Below are 23029 nucleotides of genomic sequence, written 5' to 3'. Positions count from 1 at the left end.
ACCTTTTTATGGAGCTAAATGATAAGAACACATGGACTTATAGAGGGAAACAACACACACTGTGGTCTTCAGAGTTTGGAGAGTTGTATGAGGTAGAGGATCAGGAAAAAGTAACTAACAAATTCTAGGCTCAATACCTGGGTGATGAAATAATCTTTTCAACAAACCTCCATGACACAAGTTTATCTATATAACAAACCTGTACTTGTACCCCTGAACATAAATGAATGTTAAGAAATTCATATGTATCCAATTGTAGTGTTATGGTGTATGCTTATAAACTTCAAGCAAACTGTCGTTTTTATTTTTTATTAGAAAATAACACATGCCACTGTTTTTACCACACCACATTCTATACACAGAGAACACATAATTAAAATATAATACTGGCATCTATAATTTTGAAATTTATTCACTGAGATGCAAAAAATATACTAGTGTATCAAATTAGTATTTATTTTGCATCACACATTTAAAGTTTAAAATGTGACAGTTGTTGTGATATCACTTCTACAAGATTACTTATATACTTAAATTCTTCTGTTAGGTATTAAACAAATACAGGTTATATATGAGGTAAAAAGTTATACTTTTCATATGACAAAGACCTGGGCAAATAATGTCCTTTGTTATCTATATTACTTTTTTTTTTTTTTGCTATCTATATTCCAAATCAAAGAGAATATTTTCAGAATAAATAGTTGAATACTACTTCTTTTGTTTTCTTCCATCAGAACTAAAAAATATGAGATCTAAGTGAGTAATAAAGGCAACAGATCTATTACTGGCTAACAACCAATATTATACAGAGAAATAGGATGATGCTTACAAGGTAAACATAGAAATTCAGAAGGTATCGCAAACCAACGGCCTTTTATTGAATGAGGTTAAACTGAAAAAAATGCTGCAGAAGGTACAAAACTCCTCTGAGAAACCCTTCATTTCAGTTTGTTCAATCAAGAGACCTAATTAATGCTTCACCTCATGCAATATTTACAGATCCTATGTAAACAAGTCACCTTGTTAAACCAACTTACCTCTGCAAAGTACATAATTACATCACAAGTCAGTGAATAGATACAAACAAGCTAGTCACTACTATAATGAATTACTGCATCAACTAAAACCTGGCATATTCCAAAAGTAATCACTTCTCCCTTTTTTATTAAAAAAGAAACACTCTACCAATGTCCTTGTATTTTTTTTTTTACTATTATATAACTATGTTTATGAAATGTATAGGGAATTACCAAGTTGCCAATTACTTAAATTTCTCAAGCTATTCAAATTTACCATACAGGGAGTTCTTTCATACCACAAAGGTAGTCATATTCTTAAATATTTATAGTCACTAGATTTGTCTATAAATTATCTGTAATTTGTATAGGTCAATGATTAAGATGTTCCCAGGATTTTGCAAACATATAGGTTAGAAAATTTTGAAATTTATATGAAAATATTGAATGTGTCACTTTTAAGCTACTAGCACCTCCAAAGTATCTCATTTTCTATAATCCCAGCCAGTTATTTAGGTACTCAGAATATTTGTATCAGCAAAAACTATATTAAGTAAACTGAATTCATATTTCATTCTGAACCATTAAACTGGTAACAACTATTTACCTTAACTTATATTTTGTAGGCATAATCCTCTGATTAAGTGATTTGAATAAGATTATAAAATAAAGATCTTTAAATGTTTCTGATAATTCAATAATATACTAGAACCTCTGTCTGTAATGAAACATTTCTGTAACGATTTTTAATCATTTTAGGAAAAATTTTACCAAGATATCCAAAGATCTATTTTTCCATCAACGGGTATATAATCATGTATATATTTACTTTGTATTGATCATGTAATAATAACCATCATATGATGGAATAACTCAACATCTATTTCTCTTATGACATTTCCCTAACTTCTCCTTCCAATCTATCATTGCCTCTTTCTGTGTTCCTTGAAGTGTACCCTTAAATAGTCAGAATCATACCTGCAATATTGTGCTTGGTAGAGATGTCATAATTTTTGAGGAACTTTGAAGAGTAGCCTGGAAGAAGATAAAATGTGTGTTATAATTTGTCTAATAAACATACATTGAGTTATTTTCAAGGATGCTAACGGCAAGAGGAGACAAAAGCTAATTTAAATATAGCAATAAAAAGATTGTCACAGTAATCAATTCAAACATTGTGGAAGACAGTATGATGATTCCTTTAAGGCTCTACAACTAGAAATGCCATTTGACCCAGCAATCCCATTAGTGGTTATATACCAAAAGGATTATAAATCATTCTGTTATAAAGACACATGCACATATACGTTTATTGTGGCAGTGTTCACAATAGCAAAGAGTTGGAACCCACCCGAATGCCCATCAATGATAGACTGCATAAAGAAAATGTGACACACGTACACCATGGAATACATGAAGCCATAAAAAAGGATGAGTTTCATGTCTTTGGCAGGGACATGGATGAAACTTGAAAACATCATTCTCGGCAAACTGACACAGGAACAGAAAACCAAACACCGAATGTTCTTACTCATAAGTGAGTTTTGAACAATGAGAACATATGGATACAGGGAGGGGAACATCACATAGTAGGGACTGAGGGGTGGGGGTTAGAGGAAGAGTAGCAGGAGGTGGGTAGATTGGGGAGGGATAGCATTAGGAAAAGTATTTAATGTAGATGACAGGGCAATGGATGCGGGAAACAACCACCATGGCATGTGTATACCTATGTAACAAACATGTGCAATCTGCACATGTACCCCAGAACTTAAAGTATAATAAATAAGTTTTCAAAAAAATAGATGGTCACATAAAAAAGGACTTTGGTGTAACTCAGAAAATCTAACCCAAAGTTTTCAAAGACTATTGTAAGAAAAAATAATTTGACTCACTAAAAGATTAAAAAATGCAAAACTTTGTGTGGAATTTTTAAAGTTTCATAAATAATGTTTGAATCTGTAAATTACATTTGATAAGATATTAAATTTAGTATTTAAAAATGATCCAGGAGCCCAAAACTTGAAGAGAGTTAATAAGACTGCTTAGGTACCTACAGAGAATTAGCACTCCTTGCTTATAAAACTTTTTCCATGAACTCCAACATACACTGCACATAATTGAAATGTGTGTAAAGGCTCTACGGTGATCAAGTGATTTTTTTTTATTTCTGTGTTGTTTTAATGTTGAGTAAAACTTGGAACTTCCAAATAGCAAAACACTTATTGTCAAGAACTCAGATGTAACAATTAAATATTTTTATTTCATTCACAGAAATATATCACAGTAGATGATGTCTGCAGTTACTTTTTACTTAAGAATATTACTATATGTCATTAATTGCTATGCTAAACATTGTATATGATAGTAAGAAACACCAATGCATAGTGTAAATATGATAATACATCAGAGGAAAAAAACTGGAATAACACTGCATAATGTATAGAATTTCATTTGGACTCTAATGCATTCTTATCTTCATTAAATTTGTCCCTGCTAAAGCACTGCTTTGGCCAGATGAGTTTTGAAGAGACCAACCAGCCGAAAACTACTGGGAGACAAATGAAACAAATGAATCAGATAACACCTGTGCCAGTTTTTTCACCTGTAACGTGAGAGTGTTCATAAAATCATACCATGGCACATACTACAAAGTGAATGGAGTCCACATGCTGTTCTTGAATGAAACTGATATGGTGCATATGTTCTTATTCTGGGGAAAATCAGGAGAGAGTTGAACCAAAACCAGATCTTACTGATCATTGTATATAAGAACTGCAGAGTTTCTTAATTAGTTTTATTACAATGTAGGGGCTGTAGTTCTTAGCCAAATCAAGCACTATCAATCAGAAAAGAATCATGCATTTCTTGTTGACCTCTTTTGAGTTTCTGTAAATGTACTATAATTGTTTGCCTTCTAAGAGTGATCTAATAAGAAATTAAGCATTTGAGATAAAGCAAGCTTCTGTTTTCTAAAGATTCTACAGAAAGTTCACAGATAATAAAATTATTATTTTGACTATATTGTGAGGAATTTTTTTTTTCCTTAAACATAGTACATGACAGAATGTCAAATAGAAAAATATGATACTGTGGCATCTTGTAGATGACAGTGGTAAGGTATTCCATGCAGCAAAATTTATTAAGAAAATAGTATAAATAGCATAGTATTAATTTTTTCTGGCCATGTGAAATTTGATTCTTATAGCCCTTAGAGTTTGTGGCAAATTGGTCAAAATGAGACAGATTGAACATGTTCTTGAGACATCCAGGAAAAAAAGAAAAAACCCGAGAGCTTTTCTAGCTATATTATTCCTGTATTTCTTACATATTATCTTCTACACTGATAGATGGCCATAATATATTTTGCTTCTTAGATATGTATGAATAAAGTTTTGTTCCTGGGCAGTAGTTTGTGAGGACTTTTTTAAGGATTCAGCAGCCCCAGCTACAACAAGTTTAAGCACAGAAATATGAGCTACAAACCATAACATCTCTTATAAACACCTAATGTCATTTTCTCTAAAAGATTATCTTGGTAATCTTCCTTTACAAAACAACTGCTACCTTATCTGTATCCCTTTAATTCATATGAATCATTATTACAATGCTTAATTTTATTTTTATATAAATTTCTTTCTGTCTCTCTTAATACTTGAAATTCCTTGGGTAGGGTAGAAAACATAGCTTTGTCTGATATGTACTTTGAAGTGCTTAGTGATGTTCTGTGGACACTTTGTATGTTGGCTGACAAATATAAAGGTCACCACTTGGACAACATTGTTGTTATCTAATGTCCTAAATAATTATCTAAATGCTGCATGAAATGTATTTCCTGATAACATGATCATAACCCTAAGTATATAAATAAAATGTAAACATTATGATAATACAGATATATTTAACTACATACAGCTAGAGAGACATATATTAGTAATATCTAACTGTTTTATACTTGTAACTTTGACTATCTTGTTACCACATCTGGTTAAAGTAATTTATTTATAAAAACAAGACTTTATCATGTTAGTAAACTTCCTGAATATCTAGGAAACAATTGTACTTTATATCAAAATATACTCAGTATTAGAACATAAAAATATTACAGAAAGTCAAAGGCAGTTTCATCAGTCTATACTCACAATACTATGAAGAGCCACCTAAACTGGGTAATTTGTAGTGAAAAGTTTAGCTGGCTCACAGTACCACAATATGTACAGGAAGCCTGGGGAGGCCTCAGAAAACTTACAATAATGGCAGAAGACAAAAAGGAAGAAGGCACGTCTTCACACGGCCAGAGCAGGAGGCAGATGGTGAAGGGGGGAGGCACCACACATTTTAAATAGGTGTATCTCACAAGAACTCTATCATGAGATAGATAGCACTAGGGGAATAATGCTAAACCATTAGAAACCACCACCATGATCCAATCACCTCACACTAGACCCTACCTCCAACACTGGTGATTTGTGTAGAAACACAGAGCCAAATCATAACAATAGTCATTTAATTATTTGCCATTATTTACTAGTATTTTAAGCCAATTCCTTGTTCATTAATTCATTTTTAGTTCTTACATGTATTTTCTACATAAAATGTGGTTTGAGGGTTCAAGTTTTTTTAGAGATGTGTAGAAATCTGGAAAGAACATCACTCTAAACTTTGCATAAATAAAAAGGTGAAAATACACAATGATGATTTTTTAACCCATTTGAGACCTGAGTCCACAGTGTGTAATGGGTTGAGAAGCTTGAGGCCATAAAAAAGGAGCATTTATGTTGGACAGATGTGAATTTGGGTGAACTAAAAGACAAACTGTTGTAGACAGAATAATGGTTTCTCCAAAGATGTATCTTTCCTAATCCCAGAAGCTGTAAATATGTTATATTACATGAAAAAGGGAGGTTCAGGCAGAAGAGTGTCATAATATGAGGACTCAGCGCACCTTTGCTAACATTGAAAATCAACAAGAGCCAGGAGTAAAGAATGGGAGTCTCCTCTAGAACCTGATAAAGAAAACAAATCTAACGTAGAACCTACAGAATGGAAGAGATCTAATAGTACCTTTGTGTTAACCCAGTAAGATAAATGCCAGGCTTCTGACATTAGAAATGTAAGATAGTTGATTTGTGTTGCTTAAGTCTCTAAGTTTTCAGTAATTTATCATAGAACCCATGAAAAACTAATAAACAGTGCAAATAACCAACACGGAATCTTCAGTGATGGATGCCTTTAGAGAGCAATAGTACCCAAGCATTAGTTTACTAGGGTAGATGCTGTTGGAAATTGTACATGCTGATAATAAACATCAGCTATATTTCAGTAAACTGAATGTGTACTAGTGTGAGAATTTTAAGTCTCTAAAAGCTAGAGGCATAGAGCAATTTGTACCTTCTTGCAGACTTTTTTTTTTCTTCCAGAAACTTTACAGGCAGCCATAGGAAAGATCAGGAAGAATACAGTACTGGGAAACGTGCTCTCGCAGCACTGGCTCAGGGAGGGGAAAAAGCCACTGCTGAAATTCTGCCAAGAGTCCCCTCCCCTGCCATTTCTCTTATTTGTGGCATTAAGGTCTTAATCTGCAGAGGTAAAAACAACAAAATCTGCCACCTTAGAACACTGGAGGAAACCTTTTAGAACTGTTTACTTTTTCCAAACAACCTGTTTTAACTATGAAGGCATACATAAATTAAAAGGACAAAAAAGATATATTACATGGACACTATACAGAACAAAAACAGAAAAGGTATATAAATTTCCGACAGACAAGACTTCAAAATAAGGGGGAACACCAGAAAAACAACATATAACGATAAAGGGATAAATTCTTTATGCAGATGCAACAATTTTAACTGTGTACGCATCTAGCAATAGAGTTACAAAATAAATGAGGCAAAACTGATAGCTCTAAAAAGAGAAATAAACATTCACATTTATAGTTGTTAGATTCAACAATCATATCTCAATAATTAAAACTGGAAAAAAATTAGTAATGATATAGGTGACCTGATGAACCCTGTTGACCAACTTGACCTAATTGACAGTTATAGAAAAGTCAACTCAAAACATAAGAATACACGTTGCCCACCAGGACATATGGACATGCACTAAAATGTGCCATTAAACAAATCTTAACCAATTTAAAATAACCAGAATAAACTCAAATAAATTAGAAAGACTAAAGGCATATTTTAGAAATATTTATACTAAGCAAAAACGAAAATAAAACATTTCAAAATTGTCAAATGTAGCTGACAAACTTAAAAGAAAATTTATAGCATCAAGTACTTGTATTAGGAAAACAGGAAACAAAATTATTTACCTTAGTTTGTGATATAACTATAGCTAATGTGACCAAACGGAAACAAAACAAACAAACAAAATTAAAGTAAAATCATAGACATTGCCAATTTTGGAATGAAAGTGGAATATTATTATACACCTAAAGACACTGAAAGGAAAATAAAAAAATATGATAACCAACTTTACGCTTATAAATTTGCAAACTTACATAAAATGCTTCAATTCCTTAAAAGACATTACTTAAAACTAACTCAAACCTGAGCATGGTGGCTCATGACTGTAATCCTAGCACTTTGAGAGGCCAAGGCAAGGAGAACCTTGAGGTCAGGAGTTCGAGACCAATCTGGCCAATACAGCAAAACCTGTCTCTACTAAAAATACAAAAAATAGCTGCGTGTGGTGGCACACACCTGTAACTCCAGCTACTCAGGAGGCTGAGGCAGGAGAATTGCTTGAACTTTAGAGGCAGTGGTTGCAGTGAGCTGAGATCACTCCAATGCACCACTCAAGCCTGGGCAATAGAATCTCAAAAAACAAAACAAATAACCAAAATCCTAATTTTTTTTTTTAAAAAAGGAAGAAAGAAACACCTAACTCAAGAAGAATAATCAAAATATCCTAATAGCCTAGTACATGCAAAATGAATTCAATTTTATAATTGAAACTCCTACAAAAAAAATACTCCAGATATATAAGGTTTAATCCATGAATTCTATGAAGCATTTAAATAAGAAATAATATGAATTTGATATAATCACTTCCAAATAAAATAAAAGAAGAAAACATTTGCCACCTGATTTTATAAGTTCAACATTACCTGAATGCTAAAACAAAGATATCACAGGAAAAAAATTTAAAAGCCTATAGAGTACTTAAAAACTACATAAAAGGCCGTATAGCAAGTTGGGCTATGAGGTTCACACAAACTCTGTCAAACTATTAATTTCTGACTATGCAGCATAAAAACAACCACAGAGGTCATAAATCAATATTCAATATAATCTATGGAAATATTATAACTAAAAGTTGAGTTTAACAAGTTTATAGTGTAAAATGTAAATACACAATGTCAATATTATTTTTATATAGCATTAACAAGTGAAATTTAAACTTAAAAATCAATCAAAAATAGAAACATATAAAATATTTTGTATAATCTCATAAAATTTGTACAGAATATATATGCTTAAAAGTAAAAACACTGATAAAAGTAATCAAACAATTAAAAATATAAATTGAAAACATCGTCACACACACACACACACACACACACACACACAAAGACATAGCAAACTAATTAAAACAAATGTTTATAAGTACTCAAATGTTTACATCTGTTAATAAAACAATCACCCTACACTGGAAACATCACATTCCAGATTTGCTTGAACAAATAAATGGATAAGTAAAAGTTGATATATTCATTCAAAGGAATGCTGATGAGCAATAAAAATAAACACTCTTTACACAACTATATGACTATACCTTACACGCATTTTCCTTAGTGAAAAAAATAGCCCTAACCATCTCCATATTTCATGATTCCATTTATATGATGTCCTAGAAAATACACAGTTAAAGGATGGAAAACAGATCAGTGATTTCAAGGAGTTGTGCTGGGAGGAGTGGTTTACTACAAAGAGGTCACATAAAATAATTTTCAGGATGCAAAAATTGTGTAATACGTGGTCATTGATCCATGGCTACATATTAACTAAAACCTATAAAGAATTGTATATCAAAATGGATGACTTTTACTGTATGAATTTGAAAACATAAAAAATCAACAAAGTCAATGAAAACTCAGAATGGAATGGAGATTACGACAAATGTATACATTAACTATATCACAAATATATGACATAATTTCACTGAAAGAAATGAGCAAGAAAATAGTTTTCCTATATCACTGTGCAACAGTATTTTTTCTAGATACTATAAGGGTAAAGACAACCAATATACTCTAGCTGGCAATTTTTTTTTTCTCATGGGGCTGTCACTTAGCAATTTTAAAAATAACTTACCTATATGTTAGGATTAAATAAACGATAAAAATATTATAGATGATTGGAACCGGATTTTTAATTCTCAGATCAAGAAGTTATAAATAAGCAAGAATAAATGCCAGAGTACATTCTCCAATGTTAATTTAGAGACATAAGTATAAATTCATGTTTGGCTGTAGATACAGAAAACCCATAGCCACATGTTTATTATAAACAGGTTAGCATATTTATTATGCCATCTTTATTATGGCTTTGATGCTCTTTTAACCAAATTTAAGGCTTATTTTCAGCCCTTTTGAATATAGGCTGGACTTAACAACTCTTTTCCAAAGAATACAGTATGAAAAATAAAACAGTAACTTTTTATTGAAGGAAACTGGCAGACACTATCATAACCAAGGGATTAATTTTAATGTTATGAAAACTCATGCTGATATCATGTACCACTGATATGATGTGATGACAAAAGAACTTTAATTCTGTGCTATTTCCTCCTAAAATCAGTAAACCTATTCTAATCATGTGGAAATAATAGACAAACCTAAATTGAGGGGTATTCTACAACAGCTTTTAACATTAAACTTTAAAATTGTAATGAATACAAGCAAAGACTGAGAAATTGTCACAGTTAGGAGAAAACGCAAAAACAAGTGAAAAAACAGTTTTAAAAATGCCTCCAGGAACAATAGAAAAGACATTAGTGGAAAATGGTGAAACCTGAATAACGTCTGTATTAATAGTATTGTACTAATATTAATTTCTTAGTTTTGAAAGAAGTGCCATTGTTATGTAAGGTTGGTGCCAGATTTTAATTTGTTATAGAAAAGAAACCAATATTGTATTTTTCAAAAAGTACATTTTCTTTAATGCCATCAGATTATATGGTGTGAAAGATTTGACAAGGTTAATTAATTTACATTCATGTGATCATCACTTCTTTAAATACTGAGAAAACATACCATTAGATCATTGACACACACAAAAAATGTGTTTGGTCTATTTTCATAGCTAAATGTTACACAAATTACAATATAAGGCATGTATAACAAACAACACTACTGAGAATGTCCCTATTTCATTAATATAGGAGATAAAAAGAAATTATTTACACAGATAGCAAGGGTAAGAAAGTCCTCAGTAAGGTTCTTCTTTTAATGAAAGTAGCCCCAAAGCCATTTCTTTTCTATCAAAAAGCAGCCTAAAAAATCAAACTGCAGTATGCATAAGCAAGCTGAAAGCTTGCATAGGTGAATGCCAGCAGTTATGCTAATAGAAAAGGGATACCTGAAAGCCAGGTATATTAAACATGGAGGTTTCCTCTTTCTTTCTCTTTTTCTCCACATATGCAGGCAACATGGAGCCAGCCAGTCAAAAACCCCACTTGCATAATAAAAGATTAGGGTGGGATGGCCAGCGTCTTCATGAACTAGGGGAATGGCACACCTGGTCCAACCAATCCACTGCACCCTATGTAAATCAGACACTGCCTCCTCAAGCCAGTCTATGAATCCCTTTGCACTCTGCCATGGATGAGAAGTCCCACTTGGGTGCCTCTCTCTCACTGCAGGAGAGAAAGATATTCTCTTTTCTTTTCTTTCACTTATTAAACCCCCACTCTTAAACTCATTTCTTGTGTGTCCACATTTTTTATTTTCTTGGTGTGAAACAATGAAATACAATGTCTGGTATTTCTCCAGACAAACAATGTTGATTCATCGTGTGGCCTTGCTCAGGATTGGAAGATACACTCATTGGAATGGTGAGTATAGGAGCACACTTCAACTCTGTCCTTTCATTTTGAGGCTCTTGACCTCCATTTTAAAATCAAAACAAACTGAAGGCTATACTTCCATCGGCCATTTAAAAAATGATTAGCATAGCTGCCAGCCTTAAAAGTCTCAAGGCCGAGGCTTGCTGGGGAGAACATGGAGAATCCCAGCACTCATGGGTTACTGGGCATGTTGGCCATGCTTAGAAGTGGTTTACTTTCACAGAGTACCCAGCTGTTGCATGGGGCTAGAGGAGGTTCTGGAGTAACTTAGAGTTTCTGGTCAGGGCCATCCCCTGGATTCCCTGGTTTTATCTGAAGTCTTCTGGACTGACCTCAACAAAATATAAGAAGTCAAAGGAAAATCACAAGAAGAAAATTAGGACTGCATGTTATGCATGACTAAACCCATCACTTAGTTTTTTCAGTTCTATGGCTGGGGGTGGTCATACTCACAACCATGGGTGGCACATTTAACAAGGTGTCTGGACCTCAAGGAACCACAGAGGGAAAACCACATAAGGGACACCCCCACTAAATTCCCTTCCACCCTGGATTACACCAAAAGGAAGGAGAATAAAAAGACGTGTTTTTTGTTTGTTTGTTTGTTTGTTTGTTTTTTGTTTGTTTTTTTTTGTTGTTGTTTTTAACTTCTCTTTATAGATGGGTAATAGACCACCTTTGGCCTGCACTTCTCTGGAGTGCATTCTGAAGCACAAGGTCTCCTTTCATCCCAAAACTCTGAAGAAAAAGGCAGCTCATTTTCTTTTGCACAAGGGCAGCGCATTCTTCTTACTAGAGCTTTGCAAGCATTGCAAAATCAACCCAGCTCTTTTAGCAGTCATTCCAGGCAGGCCTATAGGAAGGATTCCCCAAAATTAGAGAAGTAACCTTGTAAGTTAGAAGTTGGGGACCCCTCAAGTTCCCTTCTCATTATAGAATTTATGCAAATAAATGGAGATTTAGGAAAATTTTATGATGACCCCACTGGGTATACAGAAGCTTTCCAAAATTTAACATAGGTGTTTAACTTCACATAAAGGAATGTTATTCTGCTCCTAAACCAAACCTTCACCTAAGCTGAAAAACAGACAGCTGTGTAGGCAGAAAAGAAATTCAGAGATAAGTAACATGCCTTCCACAGCAGACTGAAAAGGAAAAAGGGAGGCGGGGCAAGTGAATAAGTAGTTAGATCACTATTCCCAAGAGAAAGGAAAGTAGTTCCTCTTGACAACCCTGATTGGAACCCCAATGGATCCGCAAAGGAATGGAAAAGAAAAAACTGTTTAATTTGCATATTGGAGGGCCCAGAAAAAATTAGAACCAAACTTCTTAATTCTTCTAAACTGTCCATAATAGACCAAAAGCCAAATGAGAATCTCACAGATTTTATGAAAAAGTTGAGAGAAGCACTAATGGAACATACCTCCTTATCCCCCAATTCAGTTGAGGGAAAGCTTATCTTAAAGACCAAGTTTCTTACACAGGCATCTCCTGATATTAGAAGGAAATTATTGAAGCACACTCTGGGTCCAGACAGCACCTTGTAGAACCTCCTGAGGGTTGCCACTTTGGTCTTTTCTAATACAGACCAGGAGGAGGACCAGGAGAAAGAGAGAAAAAAACAAGGGATGGTCAGAGGCTCTAGTAGCTGCTTTGCAGGCTTAAAAAGTCCAGGATCCCCACGGTGCATTTCCTAGCTGCTATTGATGTGGCAAGTCAGGGCACTTGAAAAAGGGAGTGCATAAGCAGCAAAAAGAAACTACCTCAACCCTGTCTAGCCTGTGGTGGGGACCACTGGAGATTCAACTGCCCCAAAAGATGGTGGTTACCAGGTTCAGAACCAGTGTCCCAGATGGTCCAATAGAAATAATGAATCCCAGGGCTCACACCTATGACTCCAGTGGCTCAAACTGCCATTACAGCACAGGAGCTTTGGGTGATTCTATAAATTGAAGGAAGGAAGGTAAATCCCCTTCTGGACAATAAAGCCAATCTCTGTATTCTTTTCTGTAATCCAGGCCTTCCCTCTTCCCATAGCATGATTGTGAAGGGCATCTCAGAAAAAACTTTAATATAGTATTTTTCTCAACTCCTTACTTGCAGTTGGAGAAACCCACTATTTACACATGCCTCCAAGCCACTGCCACAGTGGCCCTCCTGGTCCCAGAAGTCTCTAAATTAACCTTGGGAAATAACTAAACTGTTTACACCCCACACAATGTGGCAGGATTACTGTCCTCTAAGGGAGCTTTTGGATAACAAACAGCCAGCTTCTTAAATATTAGGCTCTCTTGTTAGAGTATTCCATCGCCCAGTTTAAAACATGTTTTCACCTAAACTCAGCCACTTTTCTCCCTGAGAAAATGGAGGAACCTGAACATAATTTTGAATAAGTTAGAATACAAACCTGTGCAGCCATGACTCAACTCAAGGAAGAACCCTAGAAAATCCAGACTGGATCCTCTTCACAGATGAGAGCTTTCTCATAAAACAGGGAATCCATAAGGCAAAATATGCAGTAGTCACTCTACAAAATATCATTGTAAGTGTCTCTCTCTCTCCAGGCACAAGTGCTCAATTAGCTGAACTAATTCTTACAAGAACACTTGAATTAAGTAAGAAAAATGTAGCTAAGATTTACGCTGACTGCGAGTATTCTCTTAGTTCTCCATGTTCATGCTGCCATTTGGAAGAAAAGAAACCTTCTTACTCTTAATGGATCCCCTATAAAACACCACCAGAAAATTAACAGGTTATTATCCTGACATTTTCTTCCATGAAAGGTAGTAGTGATGCATTGTAAGGGACATTAGAAGAAAACAGATGAAATAGGCCAGGAAAACACATTAGCTAATCAGGCAACCGAGTCAGCAGCAAAGAAGCCTCAGGGGATCAACATACTTGAAGCCCCCCTAATCTGGGAAGGCTCCATAAGAGAAATTAAGCCTCAGTACTCCCTTACAGAAATAGAATGGGTCACATCTCCAGGGCACACATTTGAGCCCTCAGGATGGCTACAGTCAGAGAATGGCAAACTCAACTTGCCCATTTCCAGCAAATGGAAAATCCTTAAAATGTATCACCAGGCTTTTCACTTAGGAAAGGATAAAGCTAGTCTGTCTTAAAAATAATCCCCTCAAGATAATGACTCCTTCCTCTTCAAACCCAAAGGATGGGAAGTGATTTAGGGGAGAACTGGCAGATAAACTTTACCCAAATGCCAAGGACAAAGGGCATACAATACCTCCTGGAATGGGTAGATACTTTCAATAACTGGGTCAAAGCACTTCCATGTCATGTAGAAAAGGCCTCTGATGTAATGAAAGTGATAATTAATAAAAATCATTTCCCATTTTGGTCACCTAAGCACCTCCAAAGTGGCAATTGCTCCTTGTTTAAGGCAGCAGTCACAAAGAGGGTCTCAAAGGGACTAGGCATACAGAATCACCCCTGCTGTGATTGGAGACCCCAAACCTCCAGAAAGGTAGACCAGGCCAATGATATTATCGAAGACACCTCAGAAAATTGTCCTAAGAAACCCACCTTCCTTATTTCACTCTTCTTTATATGCCCCTACTCCAGGTAAGAAATATTTCTTTAAAGTTACTTAAAGTTACATCTGAGTCCTTTTGAGATGCTATATGGACAGTCTTTTCTTTCTTTTTCTTTTCTTTCTTTTTTTTTTTCTGTACTGACTTTTTTTTTTAAATTTTTTGTAAACTTTTATTAATTTTATAACCAACAAGCAATACGTAGTCAACTGGGGGAATATTCTACAAAAAAAGTAAATACTGTATGTCTGTCTTACAGGAGGAAATGGTACCCAGATGATGGGTCTTTTATGTTTTTGGAGACAGTCTTGCTCTGTTGCCCAGGCTGGAATGCAATTGTGTGATCTCAGTTCACTGCAACCTCTGTCTCCCAGGTCCAAGCAATTCTCCTGCCTCAGCCTCCCAAGTAGCTGGGATTACAGGTGCCTGCCACCACACCTGGCTCATTTTTTGTATTTTTAGTAGAGATGGGGTTCTGGACAGTCTTTTCTTATCAGTGATTTTTTTTTTAAGCCAAGATACTTCTGAATTTGTTGAGAATGTAATCTCTCTGGCTCACTTCCAAAGGAATTTAGTCAACTAGAAAAAGCCCAAACCCAAGAAACGGAATGACATTTATTTAACTCAGGATGTTTGTTATTGGTAAAAGCTCTCCTTTTTCTCTCTCTCCATAAACCCAAGCTGGGAAAGGACTTATGCCATTTGCCTTTTAATTCCATCATCAGTAAAAGTTATAGGCATAAACTGGATACATCACACTTTAGTGAAAGCCTAGAAAGTGGAGAGAGCAACCCATTGTAACATCTTTCTATGACCATCTATATAAGATTCATACATTGTATGATGCAAAAAAAAATTGTTAGTAAATGAAGGAATTGTCTAGAGGCAAGAAAAAATGGAGTATTCTCAATGCTTTATTTATTTATCAAACACTTTATGTGTTATACAGGTGCATTATATATTATTAGGTGTTGTGTCTATGCCTTCAGGATTTATAATGTTGGTTGTGTTATAAAAATTATATCTGTGATAAAGAGTGCAAGAAACTCTACTATATGTTTTAAATTAGAATGTTAATTAGAAGGTTTGTTTTCTGCTAGCATCATCAGAATAAGATAATAATCAGTGGTGACTGTTATCAGGCATTGGCAGCCTATATACTGCCAGATTCCACGTTTGGACCATTGCCTGCTGTTTAAATAAGATTTCTAGAGCACTACTATGTTCATTTGTTTGTGATTGCCTAAGTCTGTTTTTATGATACAACTACAGAATAGAGTTGTTGCCACAGAAACAATATGGCTTGAAAAGCATAAAACTGTCTAACTCTTTAAAGAAAAAGTTTACCAATCAATGCCACATATTACAACATTAATACTAATTATTTCATACCACAGAGTCAGTTTTTAGTTCTGCTCTAAAGTACAATGGGTAACAAAGCAGGATTTTACCTTATATCACATAATAAATTTTGACTAAGCAGCAAATGTCCTGTATAACCCTTGTTAAATTATTATTATATTTTAATTTCATTATTTGGACATTAAGGGAAAAATGCTGGAGAGTGTTTACTCACAGATTGTTCATAGAACTTAATATATCCATGCAAAAGTATTAGCCTATCACCTACCATCCAGTAAATACTCACTAAAGACTAGTTTATATTAATAAAGTTGAACTCAAATTCAGTCTTGGCTTTTATGATTGATTTCAGAAATATTTTGTAATCTTGACTTTTAAGCATGTAGTTTTGTTCTAATTATTTCAATTTTTGTAATAGTATGTTGTTATTTAAAGTTTAAGCATTCCAATGGTATAATCTGTGTCCCTAGAAAATAAAATAAGAACTCAAACTCCCTGACAAAAATAATTAAGGAAAAGAAGACACAGGTCAACTAGTGAAGTTTATCTGGGAAAACTACAGAAGGATATTTTATTTTGGTTTCTTAGCAACTGGAAAAAGTCTAGTTGGTACTTGAAGTGACATATTTGCTAACTTCTAGGATAGAATTTGTAAGGAGATGGAAAGGGGGACTGAAAACAAGTTGGGCTCAAAGAAAAAAAAGAAATTTAATTGTGTACAGTTTCATGTTATTGGTCTAATTTGAATGATAAATATCTATTGCAAAATCCAATACTAATAATATGCTATAATAAAAATGAGCTACTCCATAAGTATTTTTAGCCTTAATGCTATGAGCAAATTCTTATAATATTAATGATATAATTATGTAGCAATGAAATTGTGGCATGATTAGGTTTCTATAATGTAAAATATGAAATGCGAGAAATGAAGACAAATACTATATGTTTACATATATTACAGTATGATGTGATACTAAATTTAAAGATTAAAATAGTAACATACCTATGGGATAAAATATATTCTCTGAATATTATTTTCTTCAGAACAATGTAATTTTATTGAAGTTTTTCTCTTCCAAAAGGGAAGCACACTCTTACATCTTAAAAAATATATATGATATATTTTAGAGCACATGTTTGAAACTGTAAATTGAACATATATGTACAAACAAATATAGTGTGATGGGAAAAGAAAGTAGAATTTCAATTTAGTGAACAGAGGAATATAATTTTCTTAAGGCATAGTTGGTAAGCAGTTTGGTATGACAAATTATACTTTACAACAATCTATTCTAAGTTACATGTCTGTAAATTTAATGCTGTTATTTAAAATGACACAAAAAGAAGTACAGACACACCCAGGAACAATACTTTGCATCCTTCAATCCAACCAAATTGACACTCAGTATTAATCATCAAAAGTCCACTCCTTGTCAAGTTGAACCCATACAAATCTGAGATGGTGCATAATCTTCAAAAAAATTATAATAAGGTCCTAATTATGCATAATGTAATACAACTGTTCTTCATACAACCCAAAACAAATCTATCCCCAATTCAAATGCTATTATATAAATTTGACAACACTTACATGCTAATATGAAGTCAATAAACCTTATGTCACATGACAAACGAAAAATGAAATAAGATGAAGATATTTCCTTAATACAAGTGTATATATGACACCCACATATTTTTTAACAAAAGCAAAAGAAATTACAGTCTTTGTTCTGAAACTGGTCTTGTGGTCATAGTTGGTATTGACAACTACATTTTTCTCTTACCCATTCTGTATTCCCTTTGCCTTCAGCAAGCACCTCAGCAGGTTGTGGTCTCTTTCCTGGTAGAGTGACCCAGACCTTCATTTCTGAAGGTTCTGGTCCATTTTTAGTCCTTCCTGGATTGGGCTGCTGTAGTTTCTCTTTGACTTTAATCAGAGGGCATGGTAATACTAAGATATCCCCCAAGAGATCTTCTGTATGCTACACATACTCTTTCATGCATACATTGTGGAGTAGTCGATTTCATCTTGATAGTCTGGGTCAGTCACCCCAGCCAACACTTTAACTCTCTTCTTAACCAGTTGACTTAAAGTTAGGAGAAGCCCAAAGTTTTCCATGTGGCAATCTTGACTGCCAGTTTAATGGAATCACTGTTGTGTCTCCTTCCCACTGGATCTAAGACCTCTAGTCCAGCAGAATGTAATGTCGTGGGAACAGAAAGCAAAACTTTTGCTAGTGAATCACTAGTGGTGATAGTGAGTAGTGCCACTTCCACTTCCACCCCTTGATTTCTGAACCAATGGATCCTGGCTTTGGGAGAAATGGTACCATATGTCAGACACTGATTTTCTAGGATTTCAGTTTTTTTCTCTACAGCAGATAATACTATCACTCAGGACAATCATAGCAGATTTGAGGCTCAGTGTCTGCTTCTGAAGTTGGGAGTTAGAATCCCTGAGGTCATCATTTTTCTTCATCACTCTGTCCAGTGAACTTATGAGCAACCAACCAAGTTTGTTATGTTCCTTGTTTCTCCACATATGGTCAAAGGTATTATGTATAGAGTCACTAAACTCCTTACCTCTCACGAGTAGTGAATCAAGAATGTCGAATGCATTTATTTTGTATAACTTTCTAAAGAGTTTATGCCAAGGACTATTAGAGTTCTTCATATTATTAGAAATAGAGTCCTCAGTATTTTGGGGTCAAATTACATTAAGCAGCCAACTCCAGAAACCCCAGTAAAAGAGCTCCATCCTTAATAATTTCTCTAGTACTACTCCTGGCACCAAAATCTGTATTAGTTACTCATATATATAACATATATATATATAACATATATATAATTTACAATATTTCTGTATAGAATATATATATACATACATACACACACATATATATATGAGTTTATTAAGAAGTATTAACTCAACACTATCACAAGGTTCCACAATAAGCTGTCTGCAAACTAAGGAGCAAGGAAGCCAGTCCACGTCCCAAAGCTGAGGAACCTGGAGTTCCATGTTCAAGAGCAGAAGGCATTCAGCACTAGAGTAAGATGTAGGCTGGGAGGCTAAGGCCGTCTAATCTCTCCATGTTCCTCTGCCTGCTTTTGATCCCGCCCACATAGACTGAGGTTAATCTGCCCTTTCCAGTCTACTGACTCAAATGTTAATCTCCTTTGGCAGCACCCTCACAGACAAACTCAGGAACAATACTTTGCATCCTTCAATCCAATCAAGTTGACACTCAGTATTAACAACTGCATCAAATAAATGCTAGCTTTCTGCTGGGGGTTGGGGTGGGCACTCCAGAGTAGGATAGAGAAGTAAACCCCAAACAGAGAGTAGACATCTAGAAAAGCAGAAAAAAAAACAGACTGTCTCAACAGAGACAGATGAACTATAGGTGGCAAAAACATGGGGCTGTGCCACAAAAGCAAAAGTCCTTCTTTTCTGAAGGAAGATCAGAGAATTCAGAATCTCAGCAATGTAGTATTGTGATAATTTTATGTGGCATTTGAGTGGGTCACAGGGGTGGCCACATTAAATATTGTTTCCGCATGCATCTGTGAGGGTGTTTCTGGATCAGATTAGCATTTGAATTAATGAACTCTGTATATATTGCCTTCACCATCATAGTTAGGCCTCATCACATCCACTGAGGACTTGAATAGAATGAAAGGCAGAGGAAGAGGGACTCGTTTTCCTCAGCTTCACTGCTGAGCTGGGACACCCCATCTCAGCTCATCTCTATGCTTTTAAACTGGAATTTACATTGTTGACTCCTAGTTTTAAGTCTTTGGACTGAGACTGCAATATATCACTGGCTTTCCTGGGTATCCAGCTGTCAGATTGCAGATTGTGGCACTTCTTCTCCATAATCATGTGACGAATTCCATATTTATATAATTATAAATGTGTAAAAATATATAAGTATATATATGAAATTGGCACTCATGATACATATGTATAATATATATATATAGTGATAGCAGTGTCAGATGCATTTATATATGCATTTATACATTATATATAATGTATCTTGAGAACTAATACATATTATGTATATATCATGAGAGCTAATTCCATATATATACATATGTTATATACACTTATATATATTTATATATATTATTATATGTAGTACATATATATATATATATACATATATATGTGTGTAATTCACCCACATGTACCCACACACAGGCACACGACAGAAGCATATCTCAGACACATTGTGACTTCTATTCCAGATCACCATAATAAAGCAAATATTGCAATTAAAGCCAAATACACAAATTGTTTTGTCTCCTACAGTATATAAAAATTATATTTATTCTGTATTATAGACTATGAAGTGTGAAATAGCATTATTTCTAAAAGAAAAAATATATATACTTTAATTATTTAAAAACTTTATTGCTTAAAACCTGCTAGCAATTATTTGAGCCTTCAGCAAGTGTAAAGTGTTTGCTGGTGGAGTGTCCTGCCTTGATGTTGATGGTTGCTGAATGATCAGGATAGTGGTTGCAGAAGATTGGGAATGGCCGTGAATTTTTTTTAATACAAGGCAACAGTAAAGTTTGCTGCAGCAATTAACTCTTCCTTTCATAAATGGTTCCTCCGCAGCATTCAATACTGTTTGATACCATTTTACAAGAAGTCAAACTTCTCTCAAAATAGAAGTTAATCTCATATTCTGCCACTACTTTATTGACTATGTTTGTGGAATATTTTAAATTCTTTGTTGTCATTTCAACAATGTCCACAACATCTTTGCCAGGAGTAAATCTTTCTCAAAAATTCCATTTATTTGCTCATCCATGAAAAGGAACTTCTCATTCATTGAAGTTTCATTATGAGATTGCAACAATTCAGTCACATCTTTAGGCTCCAATTCTAATTCTATTTCTCTTGCTATTTCTACCACATCTACAATGACTTCCTCCACTAAAGTCTTGAACAACTCAAAGTCATCCATGAGGGTTGGAATCAACTTATTCCAAACTCCTTTTAGTGCTGATATTTTGATCTCCAACCATCTAGAATAGAAAATTCTTCCTAGAAGGTTTTCCATTTCCTTTGAGGAGATTTATCTGCAAGACCACTAACTTTATGAAATGCATTTCTTAAATATTCAGACTTCAGGGTCAAAATTTCTATTTGATATATGAGGTGGAGAACAGAGGTTGTATTAGTGGGCATGGTGTTAATATTAATCACCTTTCACATCTCCATCACAGCTTTTGGATGATCAACTATATTGTCAATGGACAGTAATATTGTGAAAGACATCTTTTTTTCTGAGCAGAAGTTCTCAAAGGGGGCTTCACATATTCAGTAAATCATGTTATAAACGTATATGTTGTGATCCAGACTTTGTTGTTCCATTCATAAAGCACAGACAGATTTAGGATGATGATTGAGAGTCCTAGGATTTTCAGGTTGGTAAATGAGTATTGGTTTGAAATTAAAGTCAACAGCTGCATTAGGCCCTAATAAGAGAATCAACTTTTTCTTTGAAGTTTTAAAGCCGGGTGTTGACTTCTCCTCTCTAGCTAGGAAAGTTCTAAGTGGCATCTTCTTCCAATAGGAAGAAGGAAAACCTAAAAGAAAAATCTTTTTGTCTAAAAGGAAAATCTATTACTAAGTGTAGCCATCTCCAACAAATTATCTTAGCTATAGCCTCTGGAAAACTGGCCACAGCTCCCTACAACCACACTTACTGATTCACCAAGCACTTTTATGTTATGGAGATGGCTTCTTAAACCTATGAACCACATGTATTAACTTCAAACTTTTCTTCTGTAGCCTCAACTCCCTGAGATGTCACAAAATTTAAGAAGTAAGGGCTTTGCTGTGGGTTATGCTCTGGCTTAAGGGAATGCTGCCCATTTCCTTAAATGCTATCCAGATCACTAAAACTTTCCCCATACCAACTATAAGGCTGTTTTTCTTTCTTATCATTTCCATATTCTCTGGAGTAGCACTTTTAATTTCCTTTTGCATCCACAGCATGGCTAACTCTTTGACACAAGAGGCCTAGCTCTTGACCAATCTAAGCTTTAGACATACTTTCCTCACTAAGCTTAATAATTTCTAGTTTTGATTTAATGTAAGAGATGTGTGACTTTTTCTTTTATTTGGACAATTAGAGGCCATTATAGGGTTATTAATTGACCTTATTTTAAGACTGTCATTTTTCAGGGAATAGACTGGCCCAATGACAGGGAGAGAGATAGAACAGCTAATCAGTGGAGAAATCAGTACACAAACAATAATTATCAATTAAGTTCACCATCTTATGTGACAGTGGTACACTCACTCCCAAAGATAATAATAGTAATATCAGGTATCACTGATCTCAGATAACCATAAATGACATAAAAGAAATTTAAAAGTTTGAAGTATTATGAGAATTACCAAATGTAGTATAGATATATGAAGTCAGCACATGCTGTTGGAAAAATAGCTCCTATAGACTTGTACAGTGCATGGTTCCCACAAGCCTTCAATTTGTAAACGGAACCTCCTAGTGGTTCTGTTTTTCTGGAAAACACTGACTGACAAAATATCTAGTATACCAAGCATAAAACCAGTGTACAATGTATACAAGGAAAGGATTAAAAAAAAAAGTACAAGAAAAGGGAAATAATCACAGAGACAAAATGAGAAGTGATACAGATGTTAGAATTAGTAGGTAATTTGAACTAGGCATTATAAATAGGTTTATTGATATAACATTAAAAGAAAGAATATTTTGAGTAAAGAAAAGAACAATGTTAATAGGTAAATGAAAAGTTTAAAAATGTATCAAGTGGAAAATGTAAGTGAATAAAATGAAACACGTGAAACAAAAATGCCATTAGACTAACTTAGAAAAGATGAAAAGCTACATGAAAAATGATCAATTGCCTAGCAAATAGAAAATCTGCAAACAAAAGCATAAAGATGTAATGAATTTTTAAAAAAGAGAAATTAAGAAATAAGAAAAATAAAGTAAATGAACAGTCTCAATG

Source organism: Saimiri boliviensis, chromosome 7, assembly GCF_048565385.1.
Source record: "Saimiri boliviensis isolate mSaiBol1 chromosome 7, mSaiBol1.pri, whole genome shotgun sequence".
NCBI lineage: Eukaryota > Metazoa > Chordata > Mammalia > Primates > Cebidae > Saimiri > Saimiri boliviensis.
This window is presented reverse-complemented; position numbering follows the sequence as displayed.